Raw genomic sequence first — 11,310 nt, 5'->3', positions numbered from 1 at the left:
ATTTCAATTCGATTCGATACTGTTCGATTCGATTCTTTTCGATTCAGGTCGATTGGAATCGATTCGATTCTTTCGGTTCTATTCAATTCGATTCGATACGATTCTCTTCGATTCGATTCTTTTCGGTCTGTTCGATTCGATTCTTTTCGATTCAGTTCGATTCGATTCTTTTTGATTCGATTCGATTCTTTTCGCTTTGATACGATTCGATTCGTTTCGACTCTTTTCGATTCGTGTCGATTCGAATCTATTCGATTCTTTTCTATTCAATTCGATTCGATTGATTCTTTTCGATTCGATTCCATTCGATTCTATTCTTTTCGATTCGATTCTTTTCGATTCGATACGATTCGATTCGATTTTTTCGATTCGATTCTTTTCAATTCGATTCGATTCTTTTCAATTTGATTCTTTTCGATTCGATTCGATTCGCCTCTTGTCGTTTCGATTCGATTCTTTTCGATTCGATTCGATTCGCCTCTTGTCGTTTCGATTCGATTCTTTTTGATTCGATTCGATTCGATTCTTTTCGTTTCGATTATATTCTCTTCGATTCGATTCTTTTCGATTCGATTCGATTCGATACGATTCGATTCTTTTCGATTCGATTCTTCTCGAATCGATTCAATTCAATTCGATTCTTTTCGATTCGATTCTTTTCGATTTGATTCGATTCGATCATTTGGATTCCATTTGTTACATTTCGATTCGATTCTTTTCGATTCGATTCGATTCAATTCTTTTGGATTTCATTGGATTGATTTAGATAATTTTTGATTCGATTCGATTCTTTTACCCTAGCTTCGATTTGATTCTACTCGATTCAATTCATTTCGATTCTTCTTGATTCAATTCTTTTCGATTCCTTTTGATTCGGTTTGATTCTTTTCGATTCAATTCGATTCTTTTCGATTCGATTCGATTTCATTGTTTTTGAATCCATTTGATTCGATTCGATTATTTTCGATTCGACTCGATTTGATTCGATTCGGTTCGATTATCGATTCGATTCAATTCCAAGTATTTTTCATTCGACTCGATTTGATTATTTTTTATTCAATTCGATTCAATTATTTTCGATTCGATGCAATTCGATTCGATTCTTCTCATTTCAATTCAATTCGATTCTTTCGAATTCGATTCGATTCGATTCTTTGTGTTTCGATTCGATTCTTTTCGATTTGAGTCAATTCTTTTCAATTCGATTTGATATTCTTCGATTCAATTCTTTTCGATTCGATTCGATTCGATTCTTTTCGATTAATTTCGATTCGATTCGATTCGATTCTTCGATTCGATTCGATTCTTTTCGATGCAATCCGATTCGATCGATTCTTTTCGATGCGAATCAATTCGATTCCATTCTTTTTGATTCGATTCGATTCGATTCTTTTAGATTTGATTTGATACGATTCTTTTCAATTCGATTTGATTCGTTTCGATTCGTTTCGATTCGTTTCGATTCTCTTTGATGTTTTTTGATTCGATCTTTTCAACCGATTTAATTCGATTCGATTCATTTCGATTTGATTCGATTCGAATTTTTCGATTCTATTCTTTTCAATTCGATTCTTTTCGATTCGATTCGATTCGATTTTTTTCTATTCGCTTCTTTTCGATTCGATTCGATTCGCCTCTTTTCGTTTCGATTCTATTCTTTTGGATTCGATTTGATTCTTTTCGTTTCGATTAGATTCTCTTCGATTCGATTCTTTTCGATTCAGTTCTTTTCGATTCGGTTCGATTTGATTCTTCTCCATTCGATTCGATTCGATTCTTTTCGATTCGATTCGATAAGATTCTTTTCGTTCGATTCAATTCTGTTTGATTCGATTCGATTCGATTATTTTCAGTTCGATTCTATTCGATTCTTTTCGTTTCGATTCGATTGTTTTCGATTTGATTCGATTCGATCATTTGGATTCAATTTGTTACATTTCGATTCGATTCTTTTCTATTCAGTTCGATTCGATTCTTTTCGATTCAGTTCGATTCGATTCTTTTCAATTCCATTCGATTCGATTCGATTCTTTTCGATTCGATATGATTCGATTCGATTCAACTCAACTCGATTCTTTTCGATTCGATTTTTTCGATTCGATTCCTTTCAATTCGATTCGATTGGATTCTTTTCGTTTCAATTAGATTCTTTTCGATTTTATTTGATTCGAATCTTATCAATTCGACTCGGTACTGTTCGATTCGGTTCTATTCAATTCAATTCGATTAGAATCGATTTTTTCGATTCAATTCGATTCGATTCGATACGATTCTTTTCGATTGTATTTGATTCGATTCTTTTCGGTTCTCTTCATTCGATTCTTTTCGATTCAATTCGATATGATTCGATTGTTTTCGATTCCATTCGATACGATTCGATTCTTTTCGATTCAATTCGATATGATTCGATTCTTTTCGATTCCATTCGATTCTTTTCTATTCGATTCGATTCGATTATTTTCGATTCAATTCGGTTCGATTCGATTATTTTCAACTCAATTCGATCGACTCGGTTCAATTATTTTTGATTCGATTCGATTCGATTATTTTCGATTCGGTAAGATTACTTTTGATTCGATCATTTTCCATTCGATTTCATTATTTTCAATTCAATTCATTTCGATGTTTTTCGATTCGATTCAATGCGAATCGATTATTTTCTATTAGATTCGCTTCGATTATTTTCTTTTTTTTTCTAAATTTTTTATTTATTTATGATAGTCACAGAGAGAGAGAGGCAGAGACATAGGCAGAGGGAGAAGCAAGCTCCAAGCACCGGGAGCCCTATGTGGGATTTGATCCCGGGTCTCCAGGATCGCGCCCTGGGCCAAAGGCAGGCACTAAACCGCTGCGCCACCCAGGGATCCCCGCTTCAATTATTTTCGATTTGATTTGATTCGGTTATTTTCAATTCGATTCCATTTGATTATTTTCATTTCGATTCGGTGCGATCCGATTCTATTATTTTCGATTCGATTCGTTTCGTATCCATTCGAATCGTTTTGATTCCTTTCGGTTTTCGATTTGAATCGATTCTTTTCTTTTCGATTCGATTCTTTTCTATTCGGTTTGATTTTTTTGATTTGAATCGACTCGATTCTTTTTGATTCAAGTATATAAGATCCGATCCGATTATTTTCGATTCAAATTGATACGGTTCTTTTCGATTTGATTCGATTCGTTTTGATTCGCCTCGATTCTTTTCGATTCAATTCTTTTTGATTCAATGAAATACGATTCTATTCTTTTCGATTCGATTTGATTTGATTCTTTTTGATTCGATACGATTCGATTTGATTCTTTTCGATTTGATTCGATTCAACTCGATACTTTTCAATTCGATCATTTCGATCGATTCGATTCGATTCTTTTCATTTCGATTCGATTCTTTTCGATTCGATTCAATTCTTTTCAATTCGATTCGATTCGATTCTTTTCGTTTCGATTTGATTCTCTTCGATTCGATTCTTTTCGATTCGATTCGATTCGATACGATTGGATTCTTTTCGATTCGATTCTTCTCGAATCGATTCAATTCAATTCGATTCTTTTCGATTCGATTCTTTTCGATTTGATTCGATTCGATCATTTGGATTCCATTTGTTACATTTCGATTCGATTCTTTTCGATTCGATTCGATTCAATTCTTTTGGATTTCATTGGATTGATTTAGATAATTTTTGATTCGATTCGACTCTTTTACCCTAGCTTCGATTTGATTCTACTCGATTCAATTCATTTCGATTCTTCTTGATTCAATTCTTTTCGATTCTTTTTGATTCGGTTTGATTCTTTTCGATTCAATTCGATTCTTTTCGATTCGATTCGATTTCATTGTTTTTGAATCCATTTGATTCGATTCGATTATTTTCGATTCGACTCGATTTGATTCGATTCGGTTCGATTCGATTCAATTCCAATTATTTTTCATTCGACTCGATTTGATTATTTTTTATTCAATTCGATTCAATTATTTTCGATTCGATGCAATTCGATTCGATTCTTCTCATTTCAATTCAATTCGATTCTTTCGAATTCGATTCGATTCGATTCTTTGTGTTTCGATTCGATTCTTTTCGATTTGAGTCAATTCTTTTCAATTCGATTTGATATTCTTCGATTCAATTCTTTTCGATTCGATTCGATTCGATTCTTTTCGATTAATTTCGATTCGATTCGATTCGATTCTTCGATTCGATTCGATTCTTTTCGATTCAATCCGATTCGATCGATTCTTTTCGATGCGAATCAATTCGATTCCATTCTTTTTGATTCGATTCGATTCGATTCTTTTAGATTTGATTTGATACGATTCTTTTCAATTCGATTTGATTCGTTTCGATTCGTTTCGATTCGTTTCGATTCTCTTTGATGTTTTTTGATTCGATCTTTTCAACCGATTTAATTCGATTCGATTCATTTCGATTTGATTCGATTCGAATTTTTCGATTCTATTCTTTTCAATTCGATTCTTTTCGATTCGATTCGATTCGATTTTTTTCTATTCGCTTCTTTTCGATTCGATTCGATTCGCCTCTTTTCGTTTCGATTCTATTCTTTTGGATTCGATTTGATTCTTTTCGTTTCGATTAGATTCTCTTCGATTCGATTCTTTTCGATTCAGTTCTTTTCGATTCGGTTCGATTTGATTCTTCTCCATTCGATTCGATTGGATTCTTTTCGATTCGATTCGATAAGATTCTTTTCGTTCGATTCAATTCTGTTCGATTCGATTCGATTCGATTATTTTCAGTTCGATTCTATTCGATTCTTTTCGTTTCGATTCGATTGTTTTCGATTTGATTCGATTCGATCATTTGGATTCAATTTGTTACATTTCGATTCGATTCTTTTCTATTCAGTTCGATTCGATTCTTTTCGATTCAGTTCGATTCGATTCTTTTCAATTCCATTCGATTCGATTCGATTCTTTTCGATTCGATATGATTCGATTCGATTCAACTCAACTCGATTCTTTTCGATTCGATTTTTTCGATTCGATTCCTTTCAATTCGATTCGATTGGATTCTTTTCGTTTCAATTAGATTCTTTTCGATTTATTTGATTCGAATCTTATCAATTCGACTCGGTACTGTTCGATTCGGTTCTATTCAATTCAATTCGATTAGAATCGATTTTTTCGATTCAATTCGATTCGATTCGATACGATTCTTTTCGATTGTATTCGATTCGATTCTTTTCGGTTCTCTTCATTCGATTCTTTTCGATTCAATTCGATATGATTCGATTGTTTTCGATTCCATTCGATACGATTCGATTCTTTTCGATTCAATTCGATATGATTCGATTCTTTTCGATTCCATTCGATTCTTTTCTATTCGATTCGATTCGATTATTTTCGATTCAATTCGGTTCGATTCGATTATTTTCAACTCAATTCGATCGACTCGGTTCAATTATTTTCGATTCGATTCGATTCGATTATTTTCGATTCGGTAAGATTACTTTCGATTCGATTATTTTCCATTCGATTTCATTATTTTCAATTCAATTCATTTCGATGTTTTTCGATTCGATTCAATGCGAATCGATTGTTTTCTATTAGATTCGCTTCGATTATTTTCTTTTTTTTTCTAAATTTTTTATTTATTTATGATAGTCACAGAGAGAGAGAGGCAGAGACATAGGCAGAGGGAGAAGCAAGCTCCAAGCACCGGGAGCCCTATGTGGGATTTGATCCCGGGTCTCCAGGATCGCGCCCTGGGCCAAAGGCAGGCACTAAACCGCTGCGCCACCCAGGGATCCCCGCTTCAATTATTTTCGATTTGATTTGATTCGGTTATTTTCAATTCGATTCCATTTGATTATTTTCATTTCGATTCGGTGCGATCCGATTCTATTATTTTCGATTCGATTCGTTTCGTATCCATTCGAATCGTTTTGATTCCTTTCGGTTTTCGATTTGAATCGATTCTTTTCTTTTCGATTCGATTCTTTTCTATTCGGTTTGATTTTTTTGATTTGAATCGACTCGATTCTTTTTGATTCAAGTATATAAGATCCGATCCGATTATTTTCGATTCAAATTGATACGGTTCTTTTCGATTTGATTCGATTCGTTTTGATTCGCCTCGATTCTTTTCGATTCAATTCTTTTTGATTCAATGAAATACGATTCTATTCTTTTCGATTCGATTTGATTTGATTCTTTTTGATTCGATACGATTCGATTTGATTCTTTTCGATTTGATTCGATTCAACTCGATACTTTTCAATTCGATCATTTCGATCGATTCGATTCGATTCTTTTCATTTCGATTCGATTCTTTTCGATTCGATTCAATTCTTTTCAATTCGATTCGATTCGATTCTTTTCGTTTCGATTTGATTCTCTTCTATTTTATTTTTTTCGATTCATTTCAATTAGATTCGATACTGTTCGATTCGATTCTTTTCGATTCAGGTCGATTGGAATCGATTCGATTCTTTCGGTTCTATTCAATTCGATTCGATACGATTCTCTTCGATTCGATTCTTTTCGGTCTGTTCGATTCGATTCTTTTCGATTCAGTTCGATTCGATTCTTTTTGATTCTTTTCGCTTTGATACGATTCGATTCGTTTCGACTCTTTTCGATTCGTGTCAATTCGAATCTATTCGATTCTTTTCTATTCAATTCGATTCGATTGATTCTTTTCGATTCGATTCCATTCGATTCTATTCTTTTCGATTCGATTCTTTTCGATTCGATACGATTCGATTCGATTTTTTCGATTCGATTCTTTTCAATTCGATTCGATTCTTTTCAATTTGATTCTTTTCGATTCGATTCGATTCGCCTCTTGTCGTTTCGATTCGATTCTTTTCGATTCGATTCGATTCGCCTCTTGTCGTTTCGATTCGATTCTTTTTGATTCGATTCGATTCGATTCTTTTCGTTTCGATTATATTCTCTTCGATTCGATTCTTTTCGATTCGATTCGATTCGATACGATTCGATTCTTTTCGATTCGATTCTTCTCGAATCGATTCAATTCAATTCGATTCTTTTGATTCGATTCTTTTCGATTTGATTCGATTCGATCATTTGGATTCCATTTGTTACATTTCGATTCGATTCTTTTCGATTCGATTCGATTCAATTCTTTTGGATTTCATTGGATTGATTTAGATAATTTTTGATTCGATTCGATTCTTTTACCCTAGCTTCGATTTGATTCTACTCGATTCAATTCATTTCGATTCTTCTTGATTCAATTCTTTTCGATTCCTTTTGATTCGGTTTGATTCTTTTCGATTCAATTCGATTCTTTTCGATTCGATTCGATTTCATTGTTTTTGAATCCATTTGATTCGATTCGATTATTTTCGATTCGACTCGATTTGATTCGATTCGGTTCGATTATCGATTCGATTCAATTCCAATTATTTTTCATTCGACTCGATTTGATTATTTTTTATTCAATTCGATTCAATTATTTTCGATTCGATGCAATTCGATTCGATTCTTCTCATTTCAATTCAATTCGATTCTTTCGAATTCGATTCGATTCGATTCTTTGTGTTTCGATTCGATTCTTTTCGATTTGAGTCAATTCTTTTCAATTCGATTTGATATTCTTCGATTCAATTCTTTTCGATTCGATTCGATTCGATTCTTTTCGATTAATTTCGATTCGATTCGATTCGATTCTTCGATTCGATTCGATTCGATTCTTTTCGATTCAATCCGATTCGATCGATTCTTTTCGATGCGAATCAATTCGATTCCATTCTTTTTGATTCGATTCGATTCGATTCTTTTAGATTTGATTTGATACGATTCTTTTCAATTCGATTTGATTCGTTTCGATTCGTTTCGATTCGTTTCGATTCTCTTTGATGTTTTTTGATTCGATCTTTTCAACCGATTTAATTCGATTCGATTCATTTCGATTTGATTCGATTCGAATTTTTCGATTCTATTCTTTTCAATTCGATTCTTTTCGATTCGATTCGATTCGATTTTTTTCTATTCGCTTCTTTTCGATTCGATTCGATTCGCCTCTTTTCGTTTCGATTCTATTCTTTTGGATTCGATTTGATTCTTTTCGTTTCGATTAGATTCTCTTCGATTCGATTCTTTTCGATTCAGTTCTTTTCGATTCGGTTCGATTTGATTCTTCTCCATTCGATTCGATTCGATTCTTTTCGATTCGATTCGATAAGATTCTTTTCGTTCGATTCAATTCTGTTCGATTCGATTCGATTCGATTATTTTCAGTTCGATTCTATTCGATTCTTTTCGTTTCGATTCGATTGTTTTCGATTTGATTCGATTCGATCATTTGGATTCAATTTGTTACATTTCGATTCGATTCTTTTCTATTCAGTTCGATTCGATTCTTTTCGATTCAGTTCGATTCGATTCTTTTCAATTCCATTCGATTCGATTCGATTCTTTTCGATTCGATATGATTCGATTCGATTCAACTCAACTCGATTCTTTTCGATTCGATTTTTTCGATTCGATTCCTTTCAATTCGATTCGATTGGATTCTTTTCGTTTCAATTAGATTCTTTTCGATTTTATTTGATTCGAATCTTATCAATTCGACTCGGTACTGTTCGATTCGGTTCTATTCAATTCAATTCGATTAGAATCGATTTTTTCGATTCAATTCGATTCGATTCGATACGATTCTTTTCGATTGTATTCGATTCGATTCTTTTCGGTTCTCTTCATTCGATTCTTTTCGATTCAATTCGATATGATTCGATTGTTTTCGATTCCATTCGATACGATTCGATTCTTTTCGATTCAATTCGATATGATTCGATTCTTTTCGATTCCATTCGATTCTTTTCTATTCGATTCGATTCGATTATTTTCGATTCAATTCGGTTCGATTCGATTATTTTCAACTCAATTCGATCGACTCGGTTCAATTATTTTCGATTCGATTCGATTCGATTATTTTCGATTCGGTAAGATTACTTTCGATTTGATTATTTTCCATTCGATTTCATTATTTTCAATTCAATTCATTTCGATGTTTTTCGATTCGATTCAATGCGAATCGATTATTTTCTATTAGATTCGCTTCGATTATTTTCTTTTTTTTCTAAATTTTTTATTTATTTATGATAGTCACAGAGAGAGAGAGGCAGAGACATAGGCAGAGGGAGAAGCAAGCTCCAAGCACCGGGAGCCCTATGTGGGATTTGATCCCGGGTCTCCAGGATCGCGCCCTGGGCCAAAGGCAGGCACTAAACCGCTGCGCCACCCAGGGATCCCCGCTTCAATTATTTTCGATTTGATTTGATTCGGTTATTTTCAATTCGATTCCATTTGATTATTTTCATTTCGATTCGGTGCGATCCGATTCTATTATTTTCGATTCGATTCGTTTCGTATCCATTCGAATCGTTTTGATTCCTTTCGGTTTTCGATTTGAATCGATTCTTTTCTTTTCGATTCGATTCTTTTCTATTCGGTTTGATTTTTTTGATTTGAATCGACTCGATTCTTTTTGATTCAAGTATATAAGATCCGATCCGATTATTTTCGATTCAAATTGATACGGTTCTTTTCGATTTGATTCGATTCGTTTTGATTCGCCTCGATTCTTTTCGATTCAATTCTTTTTGATTCAATGAAATACGATTCTATTCTTTTCGATTCGATTTGATTTGATTCTTTTTGATTCGATACGATTCGATTTGATTCTTTTCGATTTGATTCGATTCAACTCGATACTTTTCATTTCGATCATTTCGATCGATTCGATTCGATTCTTTTCATTTCGATTCGATTCTTTTCGATTCGATTCAATTCTTTTCAATTCGATTCGATTCGATTCTTTTCGTTTCGATTTGATTCTCTTCTATTTTATTTTTTTCGATTCATTTCAATTAGATTCGATACTGTTCGATTCGATTCTTTTCGATTCAGGTCGATTGGAATCGATTCGATTCTTTCGGTTCTATTCAATTCGATTCGATACGATTCTCTTCGATTCGATTCTTTTCGGTCTGTTCGATTCGATTCTTTTCGATTCAGTTCGATTCGATTCTTTTTGATTCGATTCGATTCTTTTCGCTTTGATACGATTCGATTCGTTTCGACTCTTTTCGATTCGTGTCGATTCGAATCTATTCGATTCTTTTCTATTCAATTCGATTCGATTGATTCTTTTCGATTCGATTCCATTCGATTCTATTCTTTTCGATTCGATACGATTCGATTCGATTTTTTCGATTCGATTCTTTTCAATTCGATTCGATTCTTTTCAATTTGATTCTTTTCGATTCGATTCGATTCGCCTCTTGTCGTTTCGATTCGATTCTTTTCGATTCGATTCGATTCGCCTCTTGTCGTTTCGATTCGATTCTTTTTGATTCGATTCGATTCGATTCTTTTCGTTTCGATTATATTCTCTTCGATTCTTTTCGATTTGATTCGATTCGATACGATTCGATTCTTTTCGATTCGATTCTTCTCGAATCGATTCAATTCAATTCGATTCTTTTCGATTCGATTCTTTTCGATTTGATTCGATTCGATCATTTGGATTCCATTTGTTACATTTCGATTCGATTCTTTTCGATTCGATTCGATTCAATTCTTTTGGATTTCATTGGATTGATTTAGATAATTTTTGATTCGATTCGATTCTTTTACCCTAGCTTCGATTTGATTCTACTCGATTCAATTCATTTCGATTCTTCTTGATTCAATTCTTTTCGATTCCTTTTGATTCGGTTTGATTCTTTTCGATTCAATTCGATTCTTTTCGATTCGATTCGATTTCATTGTTTTTGAATCCATTTGATTCGATTCGATTATTTTCGATTCGACTCGATTTGATTCGATTCGGTTCGATTATCGATTCGATTCAATTCCAAGTATTTTTCATTCGACTCGATTTGATTATTTTTTATTCAATTCGATTCAATTATTTTCGATTCGATGCAATTCGATTCGATTCTTCTCATTTCAATTCAATTCGATTCTTTCGAATTCGATTCGATTCGATTCTTTGTGTTTCGATTCGATTCTTTTCGATTTGAGTCAATTCTTTTCAATTCGATTTGATATTCTTCGATTCAATTCTTTTCGATTCGATTCGATTCGATTCTTTTCGATTAATTTCGATTCGATTCGATTCGATTCTTCGATTCGATTCGATTCGATTCTTTTCGATTCAATCCGATTCGATCGATTCTTTTCGATGCGAATCAATTCGATTCCATTCTTTTTGATTCGATTCGATTCGATTCTTTTAGATTTGATTTGATACGATTCTTTTCAATTCGATTTGATTCGTTTCGATTCGTTTCGATTCGTTTCGATTCTCTTTGATGTTT

This window comes from Canis aureus, chromosome 35 (genome assembly GCF_053574225.1).
Source record: "Canis aureus isolate CA01 chromosome 35, VMU_Caureus_v.1.0, whole genome shotgun sequence".
NCBI classification, from domain to species: domain Eukaryota; kingdom Metazoa; phylum Chordata; class Mammalia; order Carnivora; family Canidae; genus Canis; species Canis aureus.
The sequence above is the reverse complement of the archived record's forward strand: the minus strand, read 5'-3'. Positions refer to the sequence as shown.